The sequence below is a fragment of the Elaeis guineensis genome, chromosome 9 (assembly GCF_000442705.2).
Source record: "Elaeis guineensis isolate ETL-2024a chromosome 9, EG11, whole genome shotgun sequence".
NCBI lineage: Eukaryota > Viridiplantae > Streptophyta > Magnoliopsida > Arecales > Arecaceae > Elaeis > Elaeis guineensis.
The window spans coordinates 91,572,305-91,596,391 of record NC_026001.2 but is presented as its reverse complement, the minus strand read 5'-3'; positions in this window follow the sequence as shown (position 1 = coordinate 91,596,391).

Sequence of the window (24,087 nt, the reverse complement as noted above, 5' to 3'; positions counted from 1 at the left end):
TGAGACTTTCGATGGCCCATGAAAAATGATTCCACATATACAGACTGATGTCGTTTGCGACTATACTAGCTTCTGTGCCAATCGGATGATCCCAAAATATCTGTACTTTCAGCTTTTCATTGTGCGTATGCACATATTTCTCTAAAATGAGGCCCCTACTAGGACCACGCACTGCACGTTGCTGCTGTGTTCCTGCATATAAAAATTTGTGAAATGAACATATATCATCTACCAATAGATGTATATAACAAAAAAATGTACATAGTTTATAAATTGATAAAGATGTACCTGTAGGGGGATGATACTGCGGTGCCATGACCTTCTGCTGGGCAGGCTCTGGCTGAACACTAGTCTGCTCTGTAGACTCAGACAGCTGAGTCTCATCTAAATCCTCTGACTCATCGTGCAAAATACTAAAGTGAGGATGTGTATCGTCAAGTGGGGCTTGCTGTCTACCCTGCAAACATCCACATCCAGGATCAGTCATGATGCTATAATGATTAAAATAATTCAAACTGGTACATAATAAAAAAAACTCAAGTATTACATGATATAACAAAAAAATATATTGAATTACTTATTCATATTAATTATTGTTCTCAAAATCTGAACTCATATCCATATAGTCATCCTCAGCAAGACTTATAAAAGGCATCGATCTTGAAGTGCTATCATCATCATTGTTGATGAAGTCATCATCTACATGTGATTGTGACATCAAATTATTGTTGGATCATGCCCATGCCCGTGCCCTTACCGATGTTCCAACACTAGGAACATCCTCAGATTCGCAGTCATCTCTTTACAATTGTCCTATATCGATCGTGTTATCTGGCACAATATGTTATCTGGTGCTTGCATTTGATATGCTTCGTTTTCAATAGTTGCACGGACTTCATTCTCTAGATCTTCATCATTCGGGTATGTGAAAAGTGCGGGATCGAACAAATGTCTATGCTGAGCCCTTATTGTAACTCACCAAGACTCTTTCATTTTGGTATATCAATATGCCACATTAGTTTTGCTTATTTTGCAAAAATATAAGGATCCCTTTCGTACCACACATGACTAGTGTGGATACTAACAAGTTGAGGGTCTATAACAATTAGCCTGTGTTGTTCTAAATCATACCATCGATACTTGAATAACACGACCCATCGAAGACCACTATCTCAGCTCTGTAACCTCATGCAGAACATCGAAAAAATCTATTATTTCATCCTTGTGCTTGTTCTCCATGCTCATTCCACAATTCTGTGTGGTTCGATCGCAATCGCAATTTTTCGTTAAGAACCACACATCATTGACTATGCATGTTGAATATACCGATACATGTCTGTCAGATTTTCGTACAAGTGTGGCTAAGTCATCACTGTACAGTTAGGATTGTCTATACATAACTGAGCTATCTACAATTAAAAGAATTGATTCCTATGTTGTGTGGCTGCTAATGTAGAATTGATTCTTCTGAGCTCACTTTCGTGCTCACTAAAGTGATATAGTAATAATATATATATTTTAATTTAGAATCTACGAGTATGTACATTCATGCATATATCAACAAAAAAAAAATTAAATGTGTATACTCACATCATGTACGCTTCCACCTCCTCACAATTGTTTAGCACATACCAATGCATGATGTCTGTTTCTTATGGTGTCAACATTCGAAAATCTTTTTTACCATATGGTCAGACAACATTGGAGAACACGGATAATTCATCGGTCAAAATATCATCAACATTGACATTCCGTTATAGCCTTGTAAATTTATTCTCCACTCTTTGAAGGTACATAGAGCAGAATGTCAGACATTCATTCATAACGTGTGCCTCCACTATTGAACCTTCGGGCCGTGCTTTGTTAGCGACGGCACTCTTGTATTCTCGCATCTCCCTATCCAATAAATTGTCAATTGATATACATATATAATAAGAAATATAATAATGAATAATAAATATTACAATATCATGCAATTACTCTTCAATTGGGTACATCCATCTTGTATGTACTGACCCACCCAGTCTAGCCTCATGTGGAAGATGAATTGAAAGATGCACCATGATATCAAAGAAGGTGGGAGGAAATATCATCTCGAGCTTACAGAGAGTAATGATAATCTTCTTCTCTAATATGTCGGTCTGATTTCACCTCAATGTCTTCGCACATAAGTCTTGAAAATAAGTTTTCAGATCAAGTAATGCATCGTACACATTATCTGGCAACAATCCATGCAAACCAATTGGGAGTATATGTTGTGGAAGCATACGGCAATCATGACTTTTCATTTCGACGATCTTTCCATCTTTCAGCTTAATGTACCGTTTCAAGTTTGAGGTGTATCCATCGAAAAATCTTACTGATCTCAAATATATGAGAAATTAATTTCTCTCTCTTTAGTTCAGTACATAGCATGCCAATAGCTTCACCAACCTATCCCCCTGTCGAATCAAATGTAATTCCTTTCTAATCCATATGTCTTCCAAATTAAGACAAGCCTCCATGGTATCCTTCATTCTTCCTTCAATATTGAGGATGGTATAAAATATATTATCAAATATGTTCTTTTTAATGTGCATGATGTCAAGATTGTATCGAAAAAGAAGTATTTTTCAATATGGAAGATCAAACAACTTGCTCTTTTTTTTCTAATTTTTGATACTTGTTCGCACGCTTACTTGGCTCGTCGGACTCTTACAAATATGACATCCTATGGGTCGGATGGCTGATTTAAAATATTATCCGTAGATCAGAACCTTAGCTGGGCATGTCGTTCATACTTGCTGTTAAACTTAAGACTTCTCCTCCATCTATGATCATCCGATAAGAAACGTCGATGGTCGGTGAAACAAATCTTTTCACAAATACGGTCTGATGTAATATCATCATTACAAGTTGGGCATGCTTTATACCCTTTTGTACACTATCTAGAAATATCACCATATGCAGAAAAATCATTAACTATCCAAAGCAATACCGCATACATGTGAAAGATGCCTCCTGTAATATGATCATACGTTTCGCACCCTTCTTCCCACAAGTATTGCAACACTTTGATCAATAGCTCTAAAAATATGTCTATATCTCTTCCAGGGGCATGGAGACCTAGGATCAATAAAGTCAGCAGATTAAAAGGTGATTTCATGCACTTTCAAGGCGATAAATTATAAGAAAATACTATAACAAGCCACATACTGTATGTAGTGCTAAGATTACCATATGGATTAATTTTGTCTGTTGCCAACCCTAGCTTGACATTTCGTGAATCAGCTGCAAACCATGGATGTTCACGATCGAAATATTTTCATGCATCTACATCTGATGAATGTCTCATGACATCATCATCAATATTGTTTTTCTCCTTATGCCATCGCATATCACAAGCAGTATGCCTTGACATGAGCAATCAATGCAATAGTAGCGTAATAAAAAAGTACTGCAAAATCTTGCATGATATATATATTTTTTTTTATCCTTACCATAACTTTTTTTCCATCTGCTTGAATGACAAATCGGACATGCTTGTAGATCTTTTTTATCCTTTCAAAATAGAAAACAATCATTCAGACATGCATGTATTTTTTTACAGTGTAGGCCCAAGTCATCGACTCCCAACCCGAGTCCTTTCAATAATTTTTTGGCTTTGTAATGACTTGATGGAAGTAACTCTCTCTCAAGCAGTAGGTCCTTCAAAAATTTGAGCAACCAATTAAACGAGTTGTTTGACCACTTATCCAGTGTCTTCATATGTAATAACTTTATTATGGTAGACAACAGAGAGTACTTCTTATAATCAGGATAAACGTCACTTTGTGAATCTCTTAATAGATGCTCGAATCTATCATTCACAGGCATGTTACTATCCTCCTCAACTTCTTGTCTCGGAATGGGATGCTGATGTTCTGATCCCGCTTCCACATTTGCTTCAAATAACTCCGGATGGAGATCTTCCAAAATTTCTCTATCTTCTGCACCAAGTGTTTGCTTTTCATGACTGGATGATCCACCTACTGACGACGTATTTGTGGAACTCATAGACAACATGCTCGAGATAATTGGCAAATCTTCACCATGACAAGTTCATCTCTTGTAAGTCACATCTATACCATATTCGTATAAATAATTTTGAATATCCGATAGGGTATACCAAAATAAATTTCTACATCGACGACATGGACAACGAGCTTTTCCATCTTCTCTAGTGTGATTGGATGCCACATTCATGAAAGATGTCACACCCGTAATATACTCGGGACAGAACTTATCACGCAATAACATCCAACCACGATCCATGCCTACATATTTATGATGCAAACTATACAATCAATCTTATATAATAATAGTTGACTAACGCCTTATATCTCTTACCTATAGAGTGATGGTCCTATCCTATTTAAGAACGCAAGCGTTTAATATTGCAATACATGTCTTCTACACTAAAAAAATTTTGACAGCATTTCGATGCAGTTCTCCAGATACACAAACACTAAAATTATGCTATGTATCCAAAAAATATATATGACTAAAAATACCGATAAAACTCTCCGATGTAGAAGCAGATAGTATGCAATATAAAATTCATTTACGTGTCCAAACTATCCACAAGGATAATTCGAGGATAGTGTGTACAGCACCAATATTTTTTTTCTCATTAAAGGATAAATATTGGTTAATGTACGCTATCCTCGAATGAAAATTTTGAGGTTTATAGATTTGTTATGCTACAATTAATATATTATTATTATAAATATTTTTATTTTTAAATTATTTTCAGATCATGAACTATGCTTCAAAGTAGAGCAATAAATAATCATGCCTAACAACTAAAATCAATTATAAAAGAAGAACAAAAATTAAAAAATTATAAAAATTAAAAAAATTAAAAAAAAATAAAAATTATGTCTTGATCTTCCAACTCTCCTGTAAATCCCAGACATAGAGAGAGAGAGATGGGTACCGAGATAAGCAGACGTCGGTGGCTGTGTAGCGACGATGATGGTGACGGCGGTGCGACAATGACAGTGACGGTTGTGTGACGACGGTGGTGACCTACAAGTGGACTGTGAGAGAGAGAGAGCCAAAGAGAGACACAGCCAGAGAGAGCTAGAGAGCAGTATATACCTAAGAGATCACAGCCCGATGGATGGTGATGGCGGTGTGGCGACGGCGATGATGGCAGCGGTGGGGTAGCGACAATGATAGAGGCAGAGCGATGACAATGGCCCTAAGGGAAGCAACAGCTGTAAGAGAGGGAGAGAGAGAGAGAGAAAGTGAGGGAGGGAGAGGGAGAAATCGAGGAGGAAGACGATAGCAATGGCAAAGGGAGGATGACGGCGGTGGCCTCGATTCGATCGATGTGGTGGCATGGAGGGAGGATAATAGTGGTGGCTTCGATTCGGGTGGTGCGGTGGCATGGAGGGCTTCAATCCGGTCGATGGTGCGCTCGACCGGAGAGGGAGGATGGCGATCGATGGTGATGGTGTAACAGAGCGAGAGAGAGATAGGCGATTCGATCGATGCGGTGGCATGGAGGGAGGACGTCGATCAAGGAGGGCTTCAACCCAATTGATGGCGTAGTCGATCGAAGAGGGAGGATGACGGTCGGTGGTGAACTCGATCGGAGAGAGAGGATGATGACCGGTGGTGGTGGTGTGAGAGAGTGAGAGAGAGATGGGCAATTCGATCAGTGCGATGGCATGGAGGGAGGATGCCGATCAGGGAGGACTTTAACCCGATCGGTGGAGTGATCGACTGGAGAGGAAGGACGACGGCCGACGGTGAGCTCGATCGGGGAGGGAGCGGCATGCTTGGTGGCATGGGACAGCGAGAGGGAGATCGAATGTTTTGGGGTAAAATTTTGCCCTAAAACAATATTTGTTTTTCCAACAAAACAATCTTTAGTGATGAAACAATTTCGTCGCCAAATATAAAAATTTTATCGTAAAAACTATATTTTTTGCAATAAAATTTTTTTTATCACAAATAATTACTTTTTAGCGATGAAAAATTTATTTCATCATAAATAATTTTATTTTTGATGATGAAAACTTTATTTCATCACAAAAAAATAAAAACTCTAATGATGAAAAAAAATTTCATCGTTAAAAATATACTTCTAATAATGAAAATTAAAATTTCATCACAAAAGATTCAAATTTTTTTCAACAAAATAATATTTAGCGATGAAATATTTTCATCATCAAATATAAAAAAAATTATAATAAAAATTATATTTTTTACAACAAAAATTATTTCATTACAAATAATTAATTTTTAGCAATAAAAATTTTATTTCATCATAAATAATTTTATTTTTGATAATAAAAAATTTATTTCATTATAAAAAAATAAAAACTCTAGCGATGAAAAAAAATTTGATCGTTAAAGATTTACTTCTAGCAACAAAAATTATAATTTCATCGCAAAAGATTTAACTTTTTATGATGAAAATTTTTTTCATCACAAATACTTAATTTTTGATAATAAATTTTTTTTCATCATAAAAATATACTTATTTGAGATGAAAAATTTTTTTGTTGCTAAAATTTCATCACTAAAAATTAGATTTCTTATAGTGGGGAAGGTGAAAATGGAGAGAAGGAAAAAAAATTATCAAATGATCGAATGATTGATCTTTTTCTGATTTCAATAAAATTTTTAATATATTATTTTTGACATATCGAGAGCTATAAGTTGAATGATTTTTATTTTTGAAAAGCTTCTTCATTGATTATTTCAAGTATTTATATATTTGATGAGTTTTGTCCTCTATTTTTGTTTATTGTTGAAATTCATCTTATTGGTGATAGTTGTTTTTTTAATAGAAATCAAGATTTAATCTTGATGATATATTTGTGTAGCCTCTAGCTGATATAGAGAAGATCTATAGTGGTTCCATTATTCTAAATAGTAAAAAATTTATATTAAAAATTTTTTCATAAAAATTGTGATACTCCTTATTTGTAGGTTTCTTGATTAGTTTAAGAAGATTATAGAATTTATTGTTGATTAGTAAATTATAGTGATATCCCATTTAATTGCAGAGAGGAAAAAAGTTGTGGTATTATTTTGATGGTATTTTTTTCCAACAAAATGGTATCAAAGTGGGGTTCTTAGCAGTTGATTTTTTTATATTAATTAAATGAAAGAATATATGGGAGGAAATATTGTTATACTTATATTTTCCAATTATTCAAATTGAAAGCTCAAAATAAAATATTTTTTATTTTACAAAGATTTGTATGATCCTATTTAAGGGGTTCATGTCAAATCAAATGGTTAAACTCTTGAAGAGTAAAAAGAATAAATAGAAAAATAGTTATATTAATCATGCAATGGATAGATGATAGTGTTTTCATTGCATTGCCATGGAGACTAATACTTATGTTTATGGATATAAATTAGAGAGTCTTTATGAGTAGAAGATTGTACAAAATAAGATATTCATGATTAGAAAATTTATGAATATGATGTGTAAGGAGGGAAGTTTAGTTGCCAAGTATTTTAGTAGATTTCTAGATATAGTAAAATAGTTGGTTGTTATAAAAATGATGTCAGATGATAAGTTGCAAGTTAGTTCCTTGCATGACCATTGAAAAGCTTTGGTTGTATCATTCAGTAATTCAGCTCCTTATAATGTGACAATATTGGAAATGATAAAATATAGCATGCTTAATGAGGAGACCAGAATAATAGAACATAGTATAACTACGTACAGCTAAAAGCATTTGGTTGTAGAAAGGTGGGAGGAGAAAAATTAGAAACACATAATATTTTAACAATCATGATGAATCAAAAAGAAAATCCAAATTTAGAAGAAAGATAAAATATTTTTATTGTAACAAGCTAGGGTAAATGAAAAAGGAGTGCAAAAAAAATTAAAAAAGAGCATTCAAAGAAGAGAGGTGAAAAAAAGAAAGAAAAAAATAATACAACAATAGTTGTATCTGATGTTGATGTTGTTATTATTTATGTTGATGATTGTGTAAATCTTATGCCATGATTATATTTGGGTTATTGACTTAAGTGTCCCTTTTTATATTACTTCTTGGTGTGACTTCTTCATATTTTTTACTAATAGGAATGATGGAGTAACTAAGATTATGGGAGATATTTGTGCGGAAATCAGCATTAGATATCAACTATTGCTAAAAATAATAATACATACTCCAGATATCCGTCACCACTTAATCTTCACTAAAGTACTTGATGGTGAAGGTTACTACAACCGTATTGATGAAGGAAAATAGAAGCTCACTAAAGATTTTTTAGTGTAGTAAGAAGAAAGAAATTAAGTATACTTTACATGATGCAAGAAAAATTATACGAGGAGATAAATACAATTAAAGATTCCTCTATTAAATTATGACATAAATAAATTGACCACCACATGAGCAAGAAAGGACTTGACATTCTTGGTAGAAAAAAACTCCTTATAAAAGGTATGCCTCTAAAGATATATGCTCATTGTTTAGCTAGCAAATAATATAGAGTTGCATTCATAAATCCCTTCTATAGAAGATCATATATTTTAGACTTAATTTATACTATAAATGCTAGAACTCTTGATATTGCTTTAATTATAATTTGTTATCTTTATAAATGATCATTCTAGAAAGTATAGGCTTTTGCTTTCAAATTTAAAGATTATGTGCTCGAGATGTTCAGGTATTTTTATGTTAGTATTGAAAAGAAATGAAAAGACAACTATAGTATATTCAAGTAGATAATGATAGTAAATATAGGGGTTCATTTGAAAAATATTACAGAAATTATGGTATCGGGCTTAAGAAAATTATTCTTAAAACATCTTAACATAATGAAGTTGCTGAAAGAATGAATCATACTATTTATGAAAAAAGTCAATGCATGTTCTCTTATGCTAAATTATCTAGTATGAAGTGATGAGAACTGTAGTAGATTTTATCAACTTTTTTCTTACGATTCTTCTTAAAGGTGATATGCTAGAAAGAGTGTGGATTGAAAAAGATATATCATATTATCATTTGAGGGTGTTTGGCTATAGGACATTTATTCACATCTCTAAAGATGAGAGGTCATCATTAAAAAGAGAAAGATTATTGATCTAAAAATTTTTTTTGATGATTATAAAATATTAGAGTATAAAAAATATTGATCTGATATCTTTGAAGTTTGTCTTAAGAACATTTTTGTAAGAAGACAATACTCTTAATGATCACTTGAAAAGTATTTGAGCCAAAAAAAATTAAGTTTAGAGATGAATTAAGTGAGAAAAGTCAAACTGAAGAAGTCAAGTCGACTCATGATCGAAAAGAGTCGACTCTGGCATATTCAGATACTAGCACATAGGTTTGGTACACCTGCAAGTCGACTCATGATTCTTTTGAGTCTATTCTCTCAGTGAAATAGAAGACTAAAATTTTGGCACATCCACTCAAGTCCACTCTTGGATAGAGATGAGTCGACTCCTCTTTTGATGAGTCGACTCTCTTAGGAAAAACAAAAAAAACTAGCCGTTAGACTGTTCCTACTCACAAGTCTACTCGCAATCTTTAAAAGTCGACTCTTATTATTCAAGAATCGACTCTTACTCTTCAGGAGTCAACTCTTGAAATCTATAGTTATGACAGCCTTTTGTCATCCGAGAAAGGTGGCTCGTAGTCTTTATGAGTCGACTTGCATAATGTGCCACTTGACAAATACGTACTAGAGTTGACTCATTGAAGCTGTGGATCGATCCAAAACTTTTCAACTTTATTCTTTACATATTTTGGCCTCTCAAACTTGACTTTTTTTATCCTAATACTTTTAAATGATATTTATTTTTTTTAATATTATTTTTTTCATAATGAGCCATCTAAATTTATGAGAACTTATGCTTTAAGTGCTTTGACTTGACATCTTGATAGAATTTCTTCCATAGATAATTTTTCATAGTGAGCATTTGAGAAATCCTACATCTATCCTTGAAAGATATGATTTGTATCAATTATACTTGATATTTTATTATCATCAAAATCAATCTTAAGATGATTATGTCAACAATCTCTTCTTTTTTAATGATGATAAAACTTTAAGTATATGCATAGTAAAATATAATATGTTTCAATTAATCTACCAATATAAATGTGAATCATGAAATAAATAAGCACTTGTAAGAATATACTTCATGTGTGTTCCAATAGAATTTTTATCATAAATTCAATACACAAGAATGCATAAATTCTGATACCAAAATTATATTCAACATATACTCATTTTATAAAATCATCTCAAAAATACTAAATAAGCATCTCAAGCATAACTTTTCCCAAATGTTCAATTTAAACAATGAATAAAGACGCACAAAGAAGCATATACTCAACAACATAACTTGTTACCAATCTCTATGCATCTCTATCTCCAAAATCTTCTTCGTCACATCCAAATCTTTTATTTCAAATTCATCACTCAACTGAACTTTCAATCTATTGAATTTTAGATTTATCCTTTGTTGCAATCAACATATCATCAATATGTAACAACAAATATACTAACAATAAATATACAGAGAAATCATCTAAAAATTTTCTATAAGCAATCCATCTATCATAAAAATTTCTAGTACAGCCATTATTAATCATGAATATGTCAAATTTTCTATGTCACTACCTAGGTGACTACCTCAAACTAGATAAAAATTTCTTTAATAGGCAAATATAATTCTCTTTATTTAGAATAAGAAACCCCTCTCGCTATGACATATAAATTTATTCCTCTAACCCATAATGTAAGAAGGTAGTTTTGACATTAAGCTGCACAAGGTCTAAATCAAACACACAAACCATGGTAGTAGTGTAAGGCCTGGCCCTAAGGATTGGTCTATTGGATGAACTAGGTTTGGTCCAAAGATCAGCCCAATTTTGTCTTGGGCTCATGGCCTAATGTGAGCTCAACTCACATGAACAACACATGTGCTGAGAAGAAGAGGACTCCAACCAGGAGTCCTCCTCCTCCCCCGAGTTTGTGGGGTAGTGGGCTTATTACTGCTGAATTCCTTTTAGAGCCCCATTTTTTTGGCTATAAAAGGAGATCCCTATTCCTTCTTTAGAGTCTGATTTTGAGAACAATCAATTAGGGCCATGATTTTGAGCTTTTCATGGAGTCACTACAAAAAAACTAACTATTAGCGATAGCTAAATACCGTCGCTAATAATAAAAATACCGTCACTAAAAAGCTTTCGACAAAAAATGCGATGCTGAAAGTATATATTAGTGGCGGCATTTTCGCAGTCTCTAATAATTGATAGTAGTGATGGTCAATAGAGATAACTTTCTGTCACTTATAATATTTTTTAAAATTTAAATTAAAAAATTTTAAAAATTTATTAGTGATGGCTTCTCCATCCTAATAAGCTGTCATTAATACTCTTATAGCGACGGAGTTGCTATCACAACAATCATCACTAATAATAGTTTTTTTTAAAAACTAATTTTTAATAAATATATATATTAAAATTAGTTATAATTTAATTAACAAGTAATTATATTTACTAAAATCTATTATACTTAAATTAACAAGCAACATATATTTACAGATATTATAACAGCTAACAATTAACTATCACCATCATAAATAAAAAACTAATATTATATATTATATCAAAATTAAATTATGTAAATAACATTGCTCAAATATCAAATACATTACGTCAAAGCTAAAAAAAATCAATGAAAATTCTCCTCCTTCTACTCCTGTACATCCTCTACAGTAGCAGATAGATGAGAGCCAGATGTCCCAGTATCCTGTAATGAAGAAAAATAAAATATTATTAATAATTTTAGAACTAAATTAATTGAAATCATAAAACTAAAGTAATTGATGCACCTCAAGCCTAAACCTTTATGGAGGGATATATTTATATATACAACATGATTCTTGAGTCGATTATTTTTACACATTTTATTCGAAGATACAGAGCTATAAACATTCCCAACCAGTACTCCATCAGATGGTTAAGTTAAATTTTGACCTCCTTGGTACTCTCTCCCTCCAACTTGAAGCCTAAACTAACACGGAAGGATATATTTCAATATACTCCTTCAATTATCGAATGAATTATTTTTATATATTTTATTTGATGATACGGAGCTATAGATATTTTTGACCCATCCATCAGATGGTTAGACAAATTTTAACCTCATGGGTATCCCTTCCTTTCACGTCAAGCCTAAACTGGTATGCAGGGATATATTTTGATATACTCCTTTAATTCTCGAACGGATTATTCTTATATGTCCCATTCTATGATATAGATATATCTACACCTCTATCCCATCCGTCGGATGGATAGATTAACTTTTGACTTCTAGATCCCCTTTTTCTGACTCAAGCCAACTATGTGAAGCTTTTAAATATAAAAATTTAAAATAAATAAAAAAATTTATTAATACTACTTGACTTACCTGTTGTGATGGTTGTGACAATGAGCTCAACTGATTATGAAGATGTGGATCCGAAAGAATCTCAACAACCATGTCGCAGATAGCGTCCCAAAAGTTCTGAGATCGCTGGTAAAAAAATCTTTGCATGACCTTCTCGATATATGCATCATCCTATGTCTGGATCATCGAGACCTGAGAAGAGGACATCGAAAACTAGCGAGCTGCTGGAAGGTCGAAGCTATGCTCAAACCCTATGACCCAACTCCTATTAACCCCTCCAATGGCCTTAAGCCATCCTTCGAGGTCAGTGAGGGATTGAAAGGATGGATCCTCATCGTGCCACGCTATGCGTACTCCATGTAATCTATCTATACAATTTAAAAATTTATTAGTGCTATTATATATATCAGTACGTACATATAAAAATTTAATAAATAATCTTTTAAGTTACTGCAATCCATCTGAACCTAAAATTTAAGTCATCACTAGTCCTCCTAGACTGGTGTGTAGCCTCCTACAACTATAACTGATGTGGTACATGATCCAGCTACCGTATCTATAATAAATAATAAAATTAAATTAATAAAAATAAATATATGATCAACTAAATATGATATTAATATAAGTATAAAATTTTTATCAATCTATCTGCTATGACATATGTACCAATGGAGCTATCGATATGCTTGATTGGATCCTGCTAGGCTGTCTGATTCTATCGAATCCTCTGCTATCTATCAGAGTACTCCTCACTACTCTATTGGTCATAGAGGGCCTCCCATATGTCTCCCGCATCCAGTGATCTGTGAAAGACTTTCAGTCCAATAGTGATTCGAAACTGAAGAACTCAATGACGGACAGCCTGAGGTGGTACAGCCCATCCTGAAGCTGACATGTGGCAACCTCCTCGAAGGTCCGATGGTTGGCCTCCTCATCTTGAGAAGTCTTGAATCGATAGTGTGATTACAAATAAAGGATGACATGTATCAATAAATAGAATATAAATGTATCATAAATTTAAAAATTAAACATCTTTGACTTACCAAGAATATCTCCTACGTAGCGTCATGATCCTCCGATGGCCGACTAGAGAACTCATTCACTAGCCCCAGCATCAATCATCAGACAATCTTGATAACCTACAAATTTGATTTTGAATAATAAATATTGATTCTAAAATGATTAAAATTTTTTAAACATATTCCTCGAAGATCTAGTACTTATGTACAGCTCTGGATGTGCACTAGCTCTCTATCCTTTGGTCGAGTCGGAGGTGCTGCAAGTCGGGCAGATCCTCTACCATGGCATTAAGGCTCAGAGCTGGCCACTACCCCATATGACTGTGGGATCAATGGTGACCTCACATCGTCCGAAATCTAAGAGTAGCAAAAGATCATAAATAATATTATATTAGATAACAAAAAATAAAATAATCCAATGAAAAATTTCTATAGTGTTAGATATTATCTCGTGGTGTGGATGCCGCAGAACCATATAAGCTGACCACACAAGAGCTATCTCCTTTGGAGCTCTATCCTCTCTCCTCAGCTAGCACAACTTCATCCTCTAAGAGTAGTCATCTTGTAATTTTTGAAAATAAAAATAAATAGATTTATGAATTAATTATATAAATATGACAAGCAATATAATAATTGAAATGATGCAAGATAAGTATGAAAAGTAAATAAAATAGGCACACCACAAAGACAAAAATGGCTCCATCAGCCTTGGGGTTGTCTCCAATTATTTAGGAGTCGACTCCATCTACCCTAGGGTTGACTCCTGCTTCATGCCAGTCCTCTCCAGCATTTCAGAGTTGACTCTTTGGTCCTTGGGGTTAACTCCTTCTTAAGGTTGACTACTCATCTTCTTCAGATGGTTGGTACAATTTAGATTCTTCTTTCGATTCCTTCTCTTCCTCCTCTTCTTCATCTTCTTGGATAGGATTGTCCTTTAAAATAAACTCAGTATGATCTACCTCCTCATGTTTGCCATCATGTAGGAAAATTTCTGGAGCATCCAACTTTGCATCTATTAAGGACTGATAAACTTCTAATATTTCATCTTCCTGAAAGTATTTTGGCAAATAGAGCTCTTTTTCTTTAAGCTCGTAATGAATGGCTCGAGACTTAATTTTACATACAGTTTGTCAATCTTTTTTTCCTCTCTCCCTTGATGGAAAAGGAGTATAATACATTTGAACAACTTGTTAAGCTAGCACAAAGGGGCCATTGATATATACTTTTGATCCATGTTTGATTTCAATAAGCCTATGCCATGGATCAATCTTCATACAATTATCATTATCAAACCATCAGCACTTAAGTAGAATGATACTATTACCTCCAAAGTAGGTCAACTTAATTACTTCTTCGAGGATTTCATAGTGGTCACTCTCCATCTCTACCCACCAGCTGCCCTTTATATATATATGGCTGCTCATTATACTCTTATGATATCAATATTACTGGGTGTGATATTTGAAACCATTTATATTACAGCCATTACAATATGTCATGTATTTTGTTGGCCTGTAACCTAATAGTTTTAGCCTGTTAGGTATGGATTCATCCTCTTGCATGACCTGTATAATATAAAAAGAATAAATTGAAAAAAATTAAAATAAATAAAATGATAATGATCGCTTACCAATTGGTGGAACCAATTTATAAAGTTCTATGAGCACTGAGTGGAAATTGATTCCTCGCTTTTCTTCAGATTATCCCATCTCAGCATCTCATTATATTCCCTATACATGCATAAGATAAGTATAGGATAATAAGTGATTGAAGAATTAAGATTGTGATGGATACTTACTCAATATATGGATCGACCTCCTTACAGTTTAGCAAAACATATGTCTTTGTCTGTCGACTTTCAGTATCAGTTAATATCTGACGAATCTCATGCTCAAATTCATGAGTAGAATAGGCAAAAATATTGAGATCTCTATTTCTGATCCTTCACCACCACCATCATCATTTCGACCCATTTGGGTCAGCTTTATCAGCACACTAGGTTTAAAGTAGTGTTGACTGAAATTAAAAAATTCTTTAATTATGTAAGCCTCCATAATAGAACCTTCGACTCTAACCTTATCTTTTACCTTTTTCTAGACTGTGCATGTATCTTTCAAATAGATACATCTACTTGTATTGCACTAGTCCCTCGACCCTAGCTTCATATGCTAGATGAATCATGAGGTGCTCCATGGAGTAAAAAAAAATTAGAAGAAAATATCTTCTCCAACTTGTATATAGTCTCTACACTGCTAGTCTCAAGATTGAAGATGTGGTCGACGGATAGTTCAGTAACACAAATATTTTTGAAGAAAAGACTAAGCTCGATCAAAGAACTCCATATAGAGTTGGGAGAGAGATCACGCCAAGCTAATGGGAGTAATCATTGCATGAAGACATGGCAGTCATGGCTCTTTAGCCCATAGAATATGCAATCTTTAATATTGATATATCGAACTAGATTACTTACATGACCATCTAAGAATTTATGATTTTTATACCATTCATATACAACCTTCAACTACTTCTTTGTTAAGGTGTAAGATACTTTTGGCTTCAAAACTTTCTCTGAAGATACCTCAACCAGCTCTAATAGAGGATACTTGCATATATTCTTCATATCTGCTTAGACCTTGGTGTTGTCCTTCGTGTTGCCTTTGATATCCATAATAGTGTAAAAAATATTATCAAACAATTCTTCTCAATATGCATGACATCAAAGTTATGACGGATCAAATTGGTGGATCAGTACGATAATTTTTAGAAGATACTGTGCTTCACCCAGTTATGACTTCTACCAAACTTTCAAGGTTGTTACTTGTCAAATAGTATGCCAAACTGGACTTCGTCTTGTTGGGATATCCTCTAAAATACTTTTATATCATTGAGTTGTGGGGTGTCTCATCCTTCTCTATTTTATTCCTTCTGAAACTATCTTGCTGCTTTCAAAAAGGATGATGCTTGGAAAGAAATTCACAATGACAATCGAAGCAACAGAGTTACAACAATACTCAAGTTGAAATACTTTTGTATTCTCCATGCAATAGGAATATGTTAGCTTCCCATAAGTGCTCCATCCTGATAGCATTCTATAAGCAAAAAAATTGCTAATGGTCCATATTAATATAGCCTTCATTACAAAATTTTACTTCTTCAATACATCAAAAGCACATATGCCATCGAACTATAAGAATTTCAACTCATCAGCAAGAGGCCTTAGATATACATCATTGCTTCTACTAGAGTGTCGTGGTTCAGTAATGACTAATATAAGAAAGATGTTATGCTCTTTTATGCACATCCCAGGTGGCAGATTATATGGAGTAATAAAGACTGGCCAACAAAAATAAGGAACCACTGTATGACTGAACAATGTAAACCCATTGGTAGATAGATCTAGTCTAATATTGCATGATTTCTAAGTGAATAAAGGATGGCAAGCATCAAATTTCTTCCATGCCTCATTGTCTGATTGATGATTCATCATATCAGAGTGCTTGTGAATCCCTTCTTGTTGCCATCTCATCTGTCGAATAGTACTCTTAGACAAGTAGAGCCTTCAAAGCTTAAGAGTAAGGGGAAGGTATTGAAGAATCTTGTATGGTATGTCCTTTTGATTCCTACTCTTTTATCTCAGCTTAAATCGACTTTCACCGCATACATCACATGAGTTCTTTAGTTGGTCCTCCTTATAGAAAAGTATGTAATCATTATGACATGCATCTATCTTCTCGTATCCCATGCCTAATCTTTCACTATTTTTTTTAAAGCATGAAAACTTCCAACAAGCTTCTCATCCTTCGGTAGTAATTTTTTTATGACTGCTACCATCCTATCATAATAGTTGACCGTCATATTAAACTCGACCTTCAAGTTCAATAACTTTGACACAGTCGATAATATAGTGTGTGTTTCACATCCCATCCATAATGATTCATTAGCATCTTTTAGCATATGATATAAATCACCGCTGTCAGCTTCTGGATCATCCTCCATATCGCAGTTAAATTTAAGACCAGTAGCATCCATAACCATATCTGTCATTTTATCTGTATTCCTATCTTGCTCACTTCTAACCCTTGCAACTGTCTCCTATATCTCCTCATGCAAGTACCAATGCTTGTAGTTAGACATAAATCTACTCTTATATAAATGGACAATTATTGTATCCCTATCAAGTATTTCTCTATTGCCATGTATGTTACATGGGCAATGAGCCTGCCCTTAATGTAAGAGTGCCACATTCTAAAAAGTATAATCACAGAAGTACTCTACACCCCCCTTGTATTTAGTAGAAATCATCCCATCGACTACTCAATAGTCCATCCAACTATGGTCTATGGCACACTACCTAAGGATTCTGCATATATGAATATAAGATAATTACTAAATGATTACTTTATCATTTTGAATGGCTTATGTAATAATTGTATTCTACCATCAACTAATAGGTATAGAAGGTCTTATCTCATTCAAAAATTATATTAATTCTATAGATCGAGTACAATCACTATAAGAAAAAAAAGTTTTAGCGATGAATTATTTACGATAAAAAATATTAATATCCTAAATAATCGTATCATTGATGCAAAAAAATTTTCATCGATAATAAAAAAATATTTACGATGATTATAAATTTTTATCAAAAATAAAAAATATTAGCAACAAAAAAAGAGTTTTATCGTAATAAAGAGCTTATTTTTTATAAATATTTTTATCATAAATAAAAAATTTTAAATTATAAATTCTAAATATTAGCGATGATAAATCTTTCATCGATAATAGTTAAATTTTTTACGATGAAAAGTTTGTTTCCGTCGCCAATTATTTTTATTTACGACTAAAAATTTTCATCACTAATATTTAAAAAAAATAAAAAATTAAATATTTTTGATCATTTATGATGTAAGTCTCAGTCATAAATAATTTAATTATTTATGATAAAAATACAAGTTATGTAGCAAACAATGATTATTAACGATGAAAATTTTTATTATTAATACTTTAAAAAGTTAGATAATTTAAAATTTTAAAATATATAGATTATTTATGATGAAAAAAGTAACATTATAGATAATTAAAATATTTATGATAGAAAATTTTTTTCATCACAAATTATTAACCATTTATGATAAAATTTTTCATCGTTAATACCTGAGAAATAAAAAAAATTTAAAATTTAAAAAGTAAGGTATTCATGACTTAGAAAAAATTTTCATCATTAATAAATAATTTTTTTATAAATAATTAAAAAAACTAAAAATTTAAAAATTATAGAATATTTGTGATGAAATAGTTTCATTGCTAATATTACTTATTTATGACAAAAATGTATATTTCATCACAAATAAATATATTTTAAAAATTTAAAAATAAAAAATAATTTATGATAGAAATTATTTATCATAAATAATCAACTATTTATGATGTTAAATCAAATTATCATCATAAAATCATTATTTATTTGTGACGTATATCTTTCATCATAAATATTTAAAAAATAAAAAATTTTAAATTTCAAAAACTAAACTATTAGCGATGGTAAAAGAATTTTTCATCATTAAAATGATTTTTAATGATGGAAAATTTTATCACTAATGCTTTAAAAATTTTAAAAATTAAAAAAAAACTTTTCTATTGAAGGATATATATTATAATAATTTTTTTTATATTTATAAAATAATATAAGATAGTTTTAAAAAATAATATATACAAAATAAAAGTATGTAAAATATTAAGATGAATATGTAGTAATATAAAAAAATTATTGAAATCATATTTAAAATGCTAGTTATAATTTGAAAAAAAATAATAAAATTTATTATCATAAAAAAATTATAAATAACTTATAAAAAATAGTAAATATTAAAATTAAAAGTTTACAAGAATGATAGATAGAGTAGGCTAAGATATTTTAGAATATGTGACTGCATTTTATCTAGTTTTATCATTAGTTAGTTCAAAATTATCATATATACTAAATTTTATATTTATTATATTTATAATGACACATTTAAAGAAAAATCTTGATTTTGTTGCTTGTGATCTTTAAAAACCTCATTTTATTTTATTTCTTAGTTATACACATAAGTAATAAATAAAAATTTAGAAAGGTTGATGAGCTGATATAGATGAAGAAAAAGTATATGTGGGGTATGGGTCGAACCTACTTCAACCTGCATGTAAATCACACATAATTTGACCTATTGACACCTCTAGTTTGAATCATACTTCTGCCCGAATTTGATTGATCTTCCATCTATTTTAGTTAATAAATAAAAAAATAAAAATAAAAAGGATGACATGGCAGTAGATCAAGAGAAAATTTTGTACCTCATATCTGGGCTCTGGTGCTAGAGAGACCTAGTTCTATTTGTCGATGGCTCCATTGAGTCTCTTAGACAGGATCAGGCCCAAATTTAGCTCATTTTTTATGTAGTTCTCATTAAACCTAAACATAATATGAGTTCTATAAAATCTAAATAAGCAGGACAAAATATATGATGCCTGAGAAACAGGCTATAGAAGTATTAACATTCTATGAAAATTTAAAGATAGATATGGGCCATGAAAGAGGGCCGGATGAACTTGGTTACATACTTCCTAAACAACAACATCAGAGAAGAAAGAAGCAAGGTATTTTTTTGACTTCTCAAATATCATTATTTTTCGCATGAAGCCCTGAGTTAAAAAGTTTGCAGTCAAATTTTTGAACTCGCTTTCAGTAAATCAATGTGATCCTATCATCTATTTTGTCAGTTGGATCTGAAAAAATTTTATCATGTGAGCATCATATAATTACTTATAAAAAATTTATAAATAAAAAATTCTTTTTTAGTAATTATTAGCAACAGAAGATAATTTTCATTGCTGATAATGTAATTAGCGATGAAAATAATCATCGTAAATAAAACCTTTTTATCGAAAAATTTTTGGCAGGGACTATTAGCGACGAAATCCAATATTTTTATTGTAAATAATATTTTTTAGGAAGAAAATATTTTCCAGCGGGGGATTATTTTTTGGCAAGAACTATTAGCAACGAAAATTTTTTTCATCGCTAATAAACTTATTAGCGACAAAAAATTTGATTTTAATTGCAAATTTATTTTTCATTTAAATTACTGATGATGAAAATTAATTATTAGCGATGAAAATTTTCATCGCTAATACCCCCCGTCCCGTCATGTCCCATCTGAAACCCATTTTCATCCTCGTTGCCCCCCACCCTCACTCGGCATTCTCTCATGCTCCCCCCAGCATCCCGCATCTCTCCCCCTGTCCGACCGCCATTGCCATTCACTCCGCCATCGCCGTCGCCATCCACAAAGCCGTCGCTAGTGCCGCTGTCGAGGTGAGTTTTATTACTTTTTTTTCAGGGGGGTTCGGGCCAAGGATGACAATGGGGCTGGGGATAGTGACAGGGCCGACGGGCCGGGCCGGCAAGCCTAGGCCGAGGATGGTGCGCTTGGGCTAGGGATGACGGGCTAGGCCTGCGAGGCCTGCAGATCAAGTCCGGTGGCCCAGGACCTGGGACGGGTCTGATGGGCCAGGGCCAGGGATAGGGATGGTGGTCCGGGGTCGCGAGGCCCACGAGCAGGGGCCGCGGGGCCGACTGGCCGGGGCTACGGGACCTGCGCACCAAGTCCGATGGGCCAGGGCCGGGAACGGGGAGGGTGGGTCGAGTCCGATGGGTCAGGATTGGGGATGAGGATGATGGTCCGACATCGGCGGGCCAGAGATGGGGGCCTGTGGGGTCGGGGTCGGGCTGGGCCGGGCCGTGGCCGTGGCCGGGCTGGGTTCAGAGCCCGGGTCGGGTTCGAGCCAGGTCAGGCCAGGTCGGGTCCGTTACTGGGCCTGGTCGGGTCCGTGATGGGGTCGGGCCGGGCTTGGTTATTTTCAGGTCGAGCTGGGCCGGGCTGGGTTGTGACTGGGTCGGGTCTGTGACAGGGTCGGGCCGGACCTGGTCTTTTTCGAGTCGGGTTGGGCCGGGCTGGGTTGGTGCGGGTCGGGCCGGGTTGGTGCGGGTCAGGCCGGGTTGGGCCGGGGTGGGTCGTGTGGAGCCGGGATGGGTCGGGTCTGGTCCGGGCTGGGATGGGGTGGGTCGGGCCGGGATGGGATGGGTCAGGTCTGGTAGGGTTCGGGTCGAGTCAGGCTGGGGCCTTCGAGGAAGGGTCCGGGGATGGGGCCGGGATGGGGCAGGTCAGGTTGGGGCTGGGCCGGGTTGGGTCGAGGCAAGGAAGGGCGAGCCGGGGTGGGTCGGGTTCGGGTCGAGTCGGGTCGGTTCCTGATCGGACCGGGGTCAGGTCTGGGTCGGGCCAGGGCCTTCGAGGATGAGTTTGAGGATGGGACCGAGGTGGTTCGGCAGGTCGGGTGGGGTCGGGACGGGTCCAGATCAGGTCGGATCGGTTCCAGGTTGGGCCTGATCGGATCAGACTGAAATTATTATAATTATTGCATATTATTTTTTGATGTTATTGCTGAAATTATTTAATTATTGGACTAATTATTTTTTCACTAACACAATGCACATTGCTGTTACTTGTTACAATTAAATTATTTTATATGCTATTTTGTATGCTGCTAAAATTATAAATAAAAAAAATATTTTTATTAAAAAAAAATTATTAAAATTTTTTATGAAGAAATTTCAATACGAAGTTTTTTTTGATAAATTAGAAATTCAACTTTGAATGCACATTCAAAGATAGTACTTAAATTACATGGAACCATAGATTTCCATTCAAGTTTCGATCTTCATCAAGTTTGCAACTTGGATGTCCCGTATTCGGACTTTTTGAAAAAATAATAATATTATTGTTGGTGCAGAATTTTGCCGATGCCGGAGAAGCTGGAGTCGAGGGGAACGCGGCCGTCATCGGGACCTGCAAGGAAAGTCTAAATCAGAGTTGGGGGTGCTCCGGCAAGACCCTCCGACGCTCAAGTTAGTATTCTACTTCAACAGAAATGGAGCACTCGAATGAGATTTTGACAGAGTTTCGAGATAGAGTTTAGAGCTTAGAGGAGAACGTATCTGGGGGGTCTCTTTTATAGACGGGAGAGCGTAACCGATTGACAGTGACGTCCGTAACTGCCTGATAGTGGGCCATTCAGGACCACGTGGAGTTTGTTATGGAGAGTAGTGGTGTCCGTTATCGTGACTTGCCAGAGAGTGGTGGGGCCACGTGGAGTTTGTTATGAAGAGTGGAGTGGTATCCGTTGTCGTGACTTGTCGAGGAGTTCGGGCTGGACGGCTGAAGCTCGGTTGGGACGTCTGGTGGGGTGGAATAGCTCTCTGTCTCAGTAATCTAAGAGAAGCTCGGATGTTTTTGAGGTTGCTGACGGGTTAACTGTTGTTGGGTGCCTTAGGCGTTGGTGCTGCAGATGGAGGTCATTTGTTTAGAAGCCCGAACGAGAACTTTCTGTTAGAGAAATCTGGCTGGAGTCCGATTGCTAGAGAAGTCCGTCTGAAATGTGTCTGATGTGAAAACTCGTCTGAAGACTGTCCACTGGAGAGGTCCAGTTGCACGAAAAATTTGGCATAAGGTCGGTCGATAGCGAAATTTGGAAGGCGTTGTAGAAGGTTGATCGATAGAAGAGTCTGGAAGGCGTTGTGAAAGTTCGTCCGCTGGAGAGGTCCGGTTGGTACTGTGGAAGCTCGGACGGCCGCTGGAGGGTCTGGTTGGCACTGTTGAAGGTTGATGGCTGGAGAGGTACAGAAGACATAGGAGATAGTCGGTTACTGTAGAAATCTGGCTGCTGGAGCCCATCCGTTGTAAAAATTCATCTGAAATCCATCCGCTATAGAAGTTCGGACAGAGTCCGGTTCTTGTAGGAGTCCGAAAGGAGGCCATTTACTGTAGAAGCTCGGATGGAGTCCGCCTACAATAGAAGTTCGGACGGAATTCGCTTACTGTAGAAGCTCGGATGGAGATCGGTTGCCGTGGAAGCCCTGCTGCTGGAGAGGCTCGGATATTGATGAAGTCCGAAAGAAGCTCGGAGTGAAGTCGATCGTGACAGGAGTAAGTTTGGAAGAGATTCAGAGAGTATTCGATCACTGTAGAAAATCGGCTGATAATGAAGCCCAGAGAGCATTTGGAGCAATCCGTTAGACGACTGAAGGAACTCATTATTGGAGAAGTCCGGAGGGTATGATAGGAGTTCATCCATTGGAAGAATCTGGAGGATACCGTGGAAGGTCGACTACCGAAGGAGTCCGAAAAGATGCCGCACAAAGTCGGAAGCCGGAAGAGTCCTGGGAGGGTCGGCCTCTTACGAACTTCAGCTAGGGTTATTTTATACCCAACACCAGTCTCCCTACTTTCGAGTTCGAGTTTCGAATGAAGGAAGTACAGAAAAATTTTTATAGTAGAAGTTGTCCTCCTTGGTTTTCGTACTCGGTTGTTTCTAGATATTTTGGCCTTTGGCATGTCGGTGCTGGAGTCTTTTCAAATCAAGGCGATCCGAAAAGATTTTTTTAGAATTTTTGCTGGAATGTTGCTCCAGGTATGGTGCAAAAATGATTCTGTTATCCGTCAGCCGCCTGCCATGACGAGTGGGACACGAGGCGGTTGTAGATCAACCAAAGGAGATCTGCAATCATTATTGCATCGGATCCTGCTGCCTATTTAAATCCGTCCCCTTCCTTCAGGGATTTTACTTT